We start from the raw sequence: 12,377 nt of genomic DNA on the forward strand, positions 1-12,377 counted from the left end.
AAAAAGGAAATTTAGTTGTTGCGCCCCTGCTGACAACGTATGCCAGTCAGACAGCTACTCTCCAAACAGTTAAATATTCTTGCCAGCCGGCACTCCCATGCACGTCAGTTTTGCCCGGCAGGCCAGGCGTGTACAGGACTAACTGTGCGTGTATGGCCCCCGTAGCTTTTCAGACGTTTCCGCCGCGGTAATGCGGCGCTAAACAACGCTACCACCAACTTTTTAAAGGTAGGACAGGCAACGAAGTCAATTTTTTTTCCCCCTCAGTATTCTTGAAACTTCAACAGTTATAAAGTAATTCTGAAAAACTTAGGTTCTTTGTATATAATTTAATCAATTAGAATTTTTAATAAACCATTATTTCTTTGTATGAAACACATAGAGAACACTCGACTGTACACTGATGTGTAGCACAGAGTAAAGCCCGCCGCACACGGTACAATATTCCTTACAATATTGTAAGCTAGGAGTCGTACTGGCTCTCCTATTAGTTTCTTCACTCGAATTCAAACTGGATACTAGTAGCTGTACTAGCTGGGCTACTGGTTTTGCGTAATAGACTGCGTCCTATTTTCGTTGCTTGCTGTGTTCCAATATTTAAGGAGTGGCCAATCAGAACTCACGAAAACAACACGAGGGGTTGTTCACACTTTTAAGCGCGCATGTCGTGATAAACATGGACGGAAATAAGTGGAATAGTGACCAACTCCTCGTTTTAATAAATGCATACAAAGAAAAGCCTTGTTTGTGTGCAGTAAAAAATGTGAATTATCATAATAAAAATTTGTTGTGGAGAATATTATCTTAACAAAACTAGTAAGGCAGCTAGAATCGTGTGCAGCAGAAACTTGTAGCGCACCTAGTGTTTCAGCTTGCAGCCTACACAGTACAGAAACCAGTTAGCATTCTAGTAAGCAAACTAGTAGAAAATATTGTACCGTGTGCGGTGGGCTTAAGTAACGAACATGGTTTCACTGTCACGAGCGGGGGAATGTTGGGCGTCCGTGGCTGGTTTCTGCAGACGGCTCGTTGAACAGCCAGCTCATCCTTGCCAAGGCCGGCGTGGCCTACCTCTCGCTAGACCACGCCTCGCGGCGCTCGGTGCGAAACAGGCACAACCGCCACTCGGGAGGTCAGCGGAACCACAGCCTGGCCAACAACTCTCAACTCGCGTGGGTGAGAGAGACGAACACCTATCGTGCAGCTATGGATGTTGTTTGAGCAACTGTGTGTGTAGCTACAAAGAATAATTGTTTCTTGTAGAATAAACTAGTATTATTTTGAAAGGTGTCGTTTTATAATTTAAGTAAACTTTCAACCTCGAAAGTAATATTTTTTATTGAAACAGTGGTTACAACGTTTAGTTTTATTCTTTTAAAATAAAACGTAAGGAGAGTATAAATAGTTTGGCTTTTGGTAAGCCGTGTTTGGTTTTCCTGTTAAGGCTGGATTCACAATTAATTGAAAAAATAACAGCAACAGTACGCCAATTTTTCCAACCTACAAAACGATCGTGTGCATATGAGATAAGTAAATTTATTTATTTTCTGTTACTGACGCAGGGCGCAACAGCCAGTGAGAGCAAAGTAGGATGCCATTGTGGTGGGACTTTATAACTGTTTATACTTATTTATCGTATCGTTGTAGGGTATTCTCGAAATAAAATTATGCTCAGGAAATTCTTCCGTTGAAAATAATGAACATAATTATTTAAATAAGTGACTCGTGATAAATACAAATATTTTTTGTTTTGTTTTTAGGTTCTTTAAATTTTGTTTACCAAACGTTCTGCTTACGCTATCGTAAACTAACACAATTCACTAGTTGAAAAATAGTGTTTACAGGCTGCTGAATAGCTGTCGCGGGAAAATCATACTTGAAATATTAATTAAATATTTATTCAGTATAACTACCAACAGTTGATTGTCATCGTGAGATTTCATTGGTTAAAAAAAAAATCATTTTCCGCACAACCTGCAGCCGTAGGTAGATTTCGAAGTACCTATTTGTTCTGAAAATATTTTGGTAACTTCTATAAACTTCTTGAACATTTTAAGAACTTAATGTACATAACAATTAAGTTCGATTAAATATTTGCTCATTTTCCATGCAGTGGAAATATTACGAATATTTTTAACTCAATGTATTCAGCATTTAATAGTTTACAACGTAGCATTGAATAGCTTCGAACGAATTTTTATATTATATGTCAAAAAAGGTTATTTATTAAATTTTTTTGACCTTCAAACACTTTTTAATCCCTTGCATTAATAACGTGGTCGTATAAAAAATTGCTTTGCACCAAGGTTTAAGATAATATTAAGATGGTTTAAAATAAATTCAAACCACAATTTGATACCAAAAAAGTTTTGAATTTTTTTAAAATTTTCAACCCATGTTTTTATTATAATTAGTTACATCAAAAATTGTTTCAACCAAAGTTTTAAATGAAGTTTAGGATTCATACAGTAAATTATAACGGATATATTATATCTATTAAAAAAGTAATGATTTATTTTTTTTACTTTCAAACCTTGTTATTTTCCACTTCTTGTAGTAATGGTTGGTCATATACATTGACGATGGATTTTGGGGTCTATGAACCATGAAAAAACGAAAAACAATATAAAATTTTTCCGAAAGTTGCGCCATGGTAACGGCCACAATAGGTAGTATTTCTTTGCAGTCTAACACATTATTCAATCATGAACCGATTTCGCACAGGACATGTGCGTGGTCTGCCCTGCACTCGCTTATGTTTTTTGGTTGTGAGCCCAGAGGCCCGAGAAGGGGCGTAGGCGCTGCCTTTGTTGCCCAGAAGCCAGGTTATTCTCGTACATCCGTGACATAACTGTCGGCCTCTGGTGCTGCATAACCATGGAGGCAAATGCATAACCATGGAGGCAAATACAGCAAACCATGCTGCAGTTTTAGTCCTCCCTCAAATTTTAGTTTCGGCACCTATTATTATTCTTAGTCGATACATCGAGTGTGAAAAAAAAAATTGATATATAAATATTTTCTTCATCGATAGTGTCCATCACTAGACTATTTACATTTTTACTACATTTTAAAAGAGCAGTGTGTTGTGAAATCAAATATAAATCGAGTGGTTGAATGTTAATAAAAATATAACTTAAATTTTACTTTTAAGAAAAAATAATAATTTTCTATTGTAGCCACATGACTAGTATTTGAATGAAATACACATGTCACATGAATCGCAATGAAAATTAAATATATTCGCATTTGTTTTTTATGCACGAGACAATAAAATTTAACTTTCTCAAAAGATTTTGAAGTGAAAACTTCTTTAGCCGCGTTGGGCGATTTTTGGTAAGGTCAAAACTTATAGGTTCGCGTCACCGACATGCTAATGACGTGTTGCGCCAGACTGGCGCATGTATACGCATATATACTCGACTGTATCATGTGCGTGTTGGACTCTTTTTGGATGGGTAAAATCTTGTGAGTTCGCGTCACCGACATGCTGCAGTAGCAGTAAGTGAAGTTAAATTGACCACGGGAAAAGTTTAATTTGTGTATACTGTGCATTGCCCAGTGAACACATGACTTAGGTCTGACATCACTGGTAAGTCATAGCTAGGTAAATAATTTTGACGTTATTTTGACACACCACTGACATCGGTTGTGACTAAAAAATGATGTACGGATAAATGATATCATGCTGACATCATACTGATATTTATAGAAATCGAGGTATAGAGAGCTGAGAAAATCAGTATGAAATCTTCTGAAGGCCTCGACCGATAAAATAGAATTCAAAATTTCAATTTTCGTAATTTAAAAGTAATTGTTTACAATAATGTTCTGAAAAGTAAAATAAAAAAATAAAAAAAGGATATATTTTATAGTCAATAAGATAAAGTCCTAGTTTTATATAATTTCCAACTGCGTACATAATACTTTTTACATGTAATCGTGACCTTTTATCCCATTTCCGTTAAATATTTGACAGAATGCATTGTCATTTGTAGAGGCTTAGTTTAAGACTAGGTTATATAAACTGACTAAAATGCCTGGATGTAAATCGGTTACATAGCGTTCCAGATAGCGTTTAAGACTGGCGAGCGTTAGACACAAGGTTCGGATCCCGAGTGTTGCGATTTTAGGTCTATTTTTTTGTATTTGAATCACATTGAGTTATATTATATGTTTATAATTTAATAATTATGATTTCATAAATAATCACCATAATAACAATACTCGAGTCTTTTTTTATTATATAAAAAGTATTTAAGTGGGATTCGAACCTAAATCTCTAGGCATTTAAAAATATTATTATTATTATTTATTATTATTCGACGCCTGGTTTAATCGATAAAATTGAGGATCATTACTATGTCATCGGTATGTAAAATCCACTAAAGGGAGATCATAATGATGTCAGACTAACATCATGCCATTAACGTTACGTCAGTATATGATGTAAATAAGTGCGAAATAATGAGTCAGTTATTAGTCACATCTTATATAAAGCATGATATTGACTATAATTAATTTAAAAATTCAAAAAAAGAACCAGTTGTTTTAAGTTCACTTCTGTCAGAACCCCCCCCCCCCATGACTGTTTTAGTTTTTTTGACGTGATAACGTCTTATAAATCGTTGAACGCCGGCTGCACGCACGAAAAATTGTCACGTTCCGCCTGAGCCAAGCGTGCAAGAACAGGCCAACCACCGTGCGAGAAAATATTCTATAATATCAAACAGGTTAAAGGGGGCTTTTTAACTAATTGTTCGTGATTGTATTTAAACAAATTATTTAAATTAAATTTGCAATAACTGTAAATAATATTTGAAAATTAAAAAGAAAGCAATTTTTCATTAATTTTTTTCTTATGACGTTATTACGTAAAAATATCTTCCGTAAACCGACTTTACAGACAACCCCCCTTTTTTTATATTTTGGGCCAACTTTTTGATAGTATTAATAGTAAAAAACTCCATTTCCTCACATGAGATACACTGAGCCGAGTCTAAACATGTTTCTGTAATGAACTTACAAAGATGTACAAGATGTTTATATGCCCATTATATAATGTAGTTTACGTAATTAAATTATATGTAATTATTTTAATTGTATCTAGATGCATATTTGCATTAAATAGCACTAAACGCAATTATCATTTCACATATTTATTGTTTCATGCTAGCATTCACATTTTACTTTCTCATATATACCTACAGTTTTTTCCATAACTCAACGTCAAGATGATAACCGTTGACAGGCCAATTAACCACGGTTATGAATTTAAAAACCAAAATTCATATGTCGTCGATTTAAAGTTACTGGCATTTTTTGAAAAGTATTTAAGTAGTATAGGAATGACGGACCTGGCACAGGGTCCAGGGTGTGGTGTCTGTGGTGTTTTCCACCAACTTGGATTGTGACGTCACGGCGACCATCTTGGAGGAGTGTAACGGGACATAGCGTAACGGGCCAAGTTTGACCTTGACCTTTGACCCTCAAAATCCGCCAAAATTGGGCAAAATTTGCCCAAAATTCCTCAAAATTCGCCAAAATTTCCATTTCTGTGGAAAAAAGTTCCGCCAAAAAATCTCAAAAAATTCCTCAATTCGAAAATCAGGATTTCGAAAATCCTCAAAAGTCGTTTTGCCCTAGAAAGAACCCTAATTCCTAAAACTGGCTTAAAACTCCTAAGAGATAGCCGCTTATAAGCCATTTCTAGGAATAAGGATACCATGACCGCCATCTTGGATTATGTCGTCACCGATGCATTTTTCGTTACGGCCGCCATCTTTAACTTTTTTATTTATTATCCGATTTAAACGAATTTTTTTTTTAAATTTATAAAAAAATTCAAATAATAAAATTTTAATAAAATATTTATAAAAATCATACATTAACGACACGGAGTTCGAAGTCCTCGGTTCGAACCCGGTGAGGGCAAAAAAAATTAAAAATGGCGACAAGCTCCTTCCTTAATGGTGGCTGCAGGCAGACTGACTCCCACCACTTTTCTTAAAGCAGATATATCGTCACCTAGTATGACGTCATGTCCGCCATCTTGTCTTCGTTGCTGGAGACCACCATCTTGTTTTCGTCGGCGAGAGTGCGCTGACACCATGTTAGTTTAGTTCTTATCCGCTAGAGTGCAGTAATCATTTATTACTAAGGTGCCCGCCATCTTGAAATTTGGACGCCATATTGAAAATCCGTAATTATTTAGCTAGAAATTCGGGAAAAATTTCTAAATTCGTTAAATAAATCACTCATTAATTTACTTATTGATTCGATCCGCTCCTGTCCTTGGTTCGATACTTGATCGATGCAATAATGTTTAATTTTATGTAAAAAATAATAATTTCAATAAACCATGTTCAACATTCGTAAAGAGACTCTAAATCCTCTACGACCACCATCCTATCAGACATCAAGACCACCATATTGGAAATGCGTAATTTTAATGCTAGAGATCCGGGAAAAAGTTCAGAAATCATTAAATAAATTTGTAATCTATATACTGATTGATTAGGTCGACTAAGGTCCTTGGTACGATCTAGGACGATGCAAAAAAAAAAGGAAATATAACATCAATTTAACATAATAGTAACAGGTTCGAAAATAAAAACACTGCAAGTTCTTTTACAAACATAATATTTATTACATAATTTCTATTTTACTTTACTACAGGATCACCTGCGAAGGTTAGCAATCTTACAAACATTTAGGTCCGCATAGGCGTGAAATGACTAATTCTTAGCTCCAATCGGTTTATACAAGACAGAGTCCAGCCAGATCCTTTACAGACATAGTCCTCCTCTTGACAGAGTTTCTGGATACCTTGTTTAACAGTTTGCTTGATATCGTTAGAACTGTAAATTACTGCAGCCGATGTCTTGAATGCACACTTCTTCACTTTGTCATCGAACGGATATGGCTTTCCATATATACAGTCCAACCACAAGTTATATTTCAAAGGTCCGTTTGTTGCTACATCATCAGTAAGCTGATTGATTATCTTCTGTCTGATATCGTCAAGAAAATTACAAATGTCCTTCGACTCACCGAACGTATTTAGATAATAGTAGTCTTTCAACGTTCCACGAAATGCAGACTGCGCCAAGTAGAAGCCATTATCGTTCACTTGTAATGCTCCGAACACAGTCTTAGGTTTAGTTCCATGTTCAGACGTCATAACAATCGGTTGCTGGGCATCTGTTCTTTTGGTTGTACGCTTTCGTGTCTCCAATCTAAAGCGAGGAGTCGAAATGTCGGCAGGTAGTTCAACAGTAGGAGCACAGACTCCACCTTTACATTTTTTCGCATGATGTCGCAAACTGTCAATTCGAGTAAACCATTTAAGACACTCATCACATCGAAACTTCATGCGAGAAGGATTCTTCATACATTTGCTCCGCTCATGTCTTCGTGCATCATGGGAAAATGCGAACGACGTATCACAGTAGCTGCAAGGATACCGTGGTGATGAAGACGATCCTTTCAGACCCGATCCAGATACAGACGTTGCAACAGTAGTACCATTTCCAGGCATTCTCTTATGCACATCGATGCATCGTTGTTGCGACGAAACCTTTACTTTCTGCCGCACAGCAGGACCTTCGCATGCCTTCATGTGCGTTTTCATATTATCTTTTCTGGCAAACTGCTTATGACATTTCTCACAAACAAACATTTTACGATATAGGTTCTTGGCACATTCGCTCCTCTCGTGTCGTCGAGCATTGCTGCTGTTTGAGAAAATCTTGTCACAGTAACAACACCGATGTTCGTTAGTTGTTGTCGATTCGGCATCCATTGAAGCCTCCATCGAGGGCGAAACGAAGTTCGTCGAGTTTTCCTGCACAGCCAGCACTACCGGCATTAAAGTCTCTTCTGCTGGTGGTATCGCGTCTGATGAAGTCTCCTCCAGTGTTGTCGCCGTGGTTGTCAACGGAATCTGCTCCTTCTCCGTCGTAGCTGTCGTCAAGGTTCCCGTAGTCGACGGTACAACCTCCATCAATTTCGACGTTAAAGACGGTAAAGATGCCATCGAGGTCTCAAGAACAGATAATTGACACGACTTATGCACCAGAAGAAACAAACTAGACGATCCTTACACCGCCGGCGTCAGTAACAAACTGAGCGATCTACTGTCTAGAACTCGCTTATATACATGCACCGTATGGAATAATACGCTAGTCAAATCAAGAACCATGTACATTAATACTAGAGTCAAATCTACAAAATTAAAAAAGAGGATCATTTGACCGAAAAAAAAATTCGATCTCTCCAATATACGCCAGGCTCCAAGAGCTACAATTCACGTCATCAGATCCATCTACATTTTGCTCCTATGCTTCAATTGGCCATTAGCTGCAAGTGCTCCAACAGCTCCATCAGCTCCAACACATAATGTACGCAATGTACGCGCAATACATACAATTTACACGCAATAAATGTAATGATTACACAGTACACACAGGAAACGGAACGTACACACAGTACACACACACAGGAAACGGAAACGTACACACAGTACACACACAGGAAACTGAACGTACACACAGTACACACAGGAAACAGAACGTACACACAGTACACACAGGAAACGGAATGTACACACAGTACACACAGGAAACAGAACGTACACGCAATTTACGCAATGTACACAATATATATGCAATGTACACACAATGACTACGCTTCGTTCGCGCAGGACAAGCATTTAATGAAATCGAAGCACGTTTGGACAGAAATTCTATAAAACGAAAGCTCATTTAACGAAAAGGAGGCACATTCTCTCGTTCATTCAACTTGGTAGGATACGATCGTCAATGATAAGTTAGGATATAATCTCTCCAACAGTCTATGAATCCAACAGTTTATATTTCCATTAGCCATCGACTCCAACAGTCATTGGCTCCAACAGTCATTGGCTCGAACAGTCATTGCCTCCAACAGTCATTGGCTCCAACGGCCTTTTGGTTCATCAGCTCCAATGATATTTGGTTAGAATGCTACGACTCTAAGAGACTATGAGACTACAATTCTACGAGTGTACAAGACTCCTCCAACTACCTTCAAGTGTACAAAGCTCCAACTACTTCAGCAGCATTATGTTATAAGATTACATGACTGCTTGTTTACATAGCTACAAGTCAACGAGGTTACTTGGCTACGTAGCTACAAGTATACGAGGCTCCAAGCCATCATGACTACGCGACTACGAGCCATGAGGTAACGAGACTATGTGACTACGGGTATTCAAGCTTACGAGACTGCGAGGCTACAGAGATACGAAGCTTCTAGAACATACGTTTACGAGACTGCGAGAATACAGGACTACAAGTGTACACGAGTACTTGACTACTTCTTAGCTTCATCAGCTCCAAATGGCTCCAACAGGTCCAACAGCCTCCAAATGGCTCCAACAGCTCCAACAGCCTCCAAATGCTTAACACAGCTCCAAATGGCTCCAAATGCTCCAAACGACCTCCAAATGCTTGACAGCTCCAACAGCCTCCAAATGCTTAACACAGCTCCAAATGGCTCCAAATGCTCCAAACGACCTCCAAATGCTTGACAGCTCCAAATGTCTCCAAATGCTTAACACAGCTCCAAATGGCTCCAAATGCTCCAAACGGCCTCCAAATGGCTCCAACAGCTCCAACAGCCTCCAAATGCTTAACACAGCTCCAATTGGCTCCAAATGCTCCAAACGGCCTCCAAATGCTCCAAACGGCCTCCAAATGCTCCAAACGGCCTCCAAATGCTTGACAGCTCCAAAAGGCTCCAAATGCTTAACACAGCTCCAAATGGCTCCAAATGCTCCAAACGGCCTCCAAATGCTTGACAGCTCCAAAAGGCTCCAAATGCTTCAAAAGGCTCCAATTATCGCATCTGTCTTCGTCGGAATTTTCTCTTTTGCTCACACTGCTCCAACAGCATTATGTTATATGATTCCATGGATACTTTGTTACGTAGCTACAGGTCTACGAGGTTCCAATGCATCATGTTTACGAAGCTTCCAGAACACAGGGTTACGAGACTGCGAGGCTACAGGACTACGAAGCTTCCAGGACACGAGGCTACATGGCTACGAGACTACATGACTCTAACTGATTACAATAGCACCACTCAGTGGTGAGAGTTAGGTTATCTAATGCAAAGCAAATTGATGCAAGTAGTTCTGGCTGTCATCAACAGATGTAGCCACGTGTTGCTTGCAGGTGAATATTAATTAGTTATTTTATGTGGGATGCGGGATGCTCACTAACGATCACAAAAGAAGGAAGGCTTCGCTAGACACCAAGGAGAAGGAAGTTCGTCCATCCTGTTAGTGCTTCTTAGATTTCTCAGAGATTATTTGACTGAATAATGATATATTTTTTTTAAATTTCCACCTGATAAAAATTTACAAGTGCTGATTTATTGGCAGAATTTCAATAATTAAATGCAACCTTGAATAAAAAATGACATGACTCATTATGTAAAAAATTCTTCATGCAGAGATCAATTCCTCATCAGTAACCAGAAGCACTCGGAGAAAACCATCAGATGTCTAGTCAGGAATAATCAGGAGGACACGGAGAAAACCATCATAAAAGTAGCAAGAATAATCAGCAGCACACGGAGAAAACCAACAAAATATTGACAAGAATAATCAGGAGCACACGGAGAAAACCACCAAAATATTGACAAGAATAATCAGGAGCACACGGAGAAAACCACCAAAATATTGACAAGAATAATCAGGAGCACACGGAGAAAACCGCCGCAAGTTTTCTTTGATATCATAAAATTTCAGGAAAAAATAGTAATAAAAAATTAAAAAAAATAAAATTAAAAAATACATAAACAGATTCTGCTAGCTTGTGAACTTCTCATTGTTGAACAAAGATAGAGTTCTAGTACAAGCCAGAATTTTATGTATTTTTTTATTTTATTTTTTTTAATTTTTTATTACTATTTTTTCCTGAAATTTTATGATATCAAAGAAAACTTGCGGCGGTTTTCTCCGTGTGCTCCTGATTATTCTTGTCAATATTTTGGTGGTTTTCTCCGTGTGCTCCTGATTATTCTTGTCAATATTTTGGTGGTTTTCTCCGTGTGCTCCTGATTATTCTTGTCAATATTTTGTTGGTTTTCTCCGTGTGCTGCTGATTATTCTTGCTACTTTTATGATGGTTTTCTCCGTGTCCTCCTGATTATTCCTGACTAGACATCTGATGGTTTTCTCCGAGTGCTTCTGGTTACTGATGAGGAATTGATCTCTGCATGAAGAATTTTTTACTTAATGAGTCATGTCATTTTTTATTCAAGGTTGCATTTAATTATTGAAATTCTGCCAATAAATCAGCACTTGTAAATTTTTATCAGGTGGAAATTTAAAAAAAATATATCATTATTCAGTCAAATAATCTCTGAGAAATCTAAGAAGCACTAACAGGATGGACGAACTTCCTTCTCCTTGGTGTCTAGCGAAGCCTTCCTTCTTTTGTGATCGTTAGTGAGCATCCCGCATCCCACATAAAATAACTAATTAATATTCACCTGCAAGCAACACGTGGCTACATCTGTTGATGACAGCCAGAACTACTTGCATCAATTTGCTTTGCATTAGATAACCTAACTCTCACCACTGAGTGGTGCTATTGTAATCAGTTAGTCATGTAGTCTCGTAGCCATGTAGCCTCGTGTCCTGGAAGCTTCGTAGTCCTGTAGCCTCGCAGTCTCGTAACCCTGTGTTCTGGAAGCTTCGTAAACATGATGCATTGGAACCTCGTAGACCTGTAGCTACGTAACAAAGTATCCATGGAATCATATAACATAATGCTGTTGGAGCAGTGTGAGCAAAAGAGAAAATTCCGACGAAGACAGATGCGATAATTGGAGCCTTTTGAAGCATTTGGAGCCTTTTGGAGCTGTCAAGCATTTGGAGGCCGTTTGGAGCATTTGGAGGCCGTTTGGAGCATTTGGAGCCATTTGGAGCTGTGTTAAGCATTTGGAGGCTGTTGGAGCTGTTGGAGCCATTTGGAGGCCGTTTGGAGCATTTGGAGCCATTTGGAGGCCGTTTGGAGCATTTGGAGCCATTTGGAGCTGTGTTAAGCATTTGGAGACATTTGGAGCTGTCAAGCATTTGGAGGTCGTTTGGAGCATTTGGAGCCATTTGGAGCTGTGTTAAGCATTTGGAGGCTGTTGGAGCTGTCAAGCATTTGGAGGTCGTTTGGAGCATTTGGAGCCATTTGGAGCTGTGTTAAGCATTTGGAGGCTGTTGGAGCTGTTGGAGCCATTTGGAGGCTGTTGGACCTGTTGGAGCCATTTGGAGCTGATGAAGCTAAGAAGTAGTCAAGTACTCGTGTACACTTGTAGTCCTGTATTCTCGCAGT

At 38.3% G+C, this 12,377-nt stretch overlaps 1 protein-coding gene across 1 annotated transcript in view; it reads left to right on the forward strand.

The window, feature by feature from the left end:
• LOC134529593 (Krueppel-like factor 3) overlaps nt 1-12,377 on the forward strand; it is a 125,908-nt gene that overhangs the window by 41,745 nt on the left and 71,786 nt on the right. The gene's annotated exons all lie outside the window — the stretch shown is intronic.

The sequence above is a fragment of the Bacillus rossius genome, chromosome 2 (genome assembly GCF_032445375.1).
Source record: "Bacillus rossius redtenbacheri isolate Brsri chromosome 2, Brsri_v3, whole genome shotgun sequence".
In the NCBI taxonomy this organism is placed as follows: domain Eukaryota; kingdom Metazoa; phylum Arthropoda; class Insecta; order Phasmatodea; family Bacillidae; genus Bacillus; species Bacillus rossius.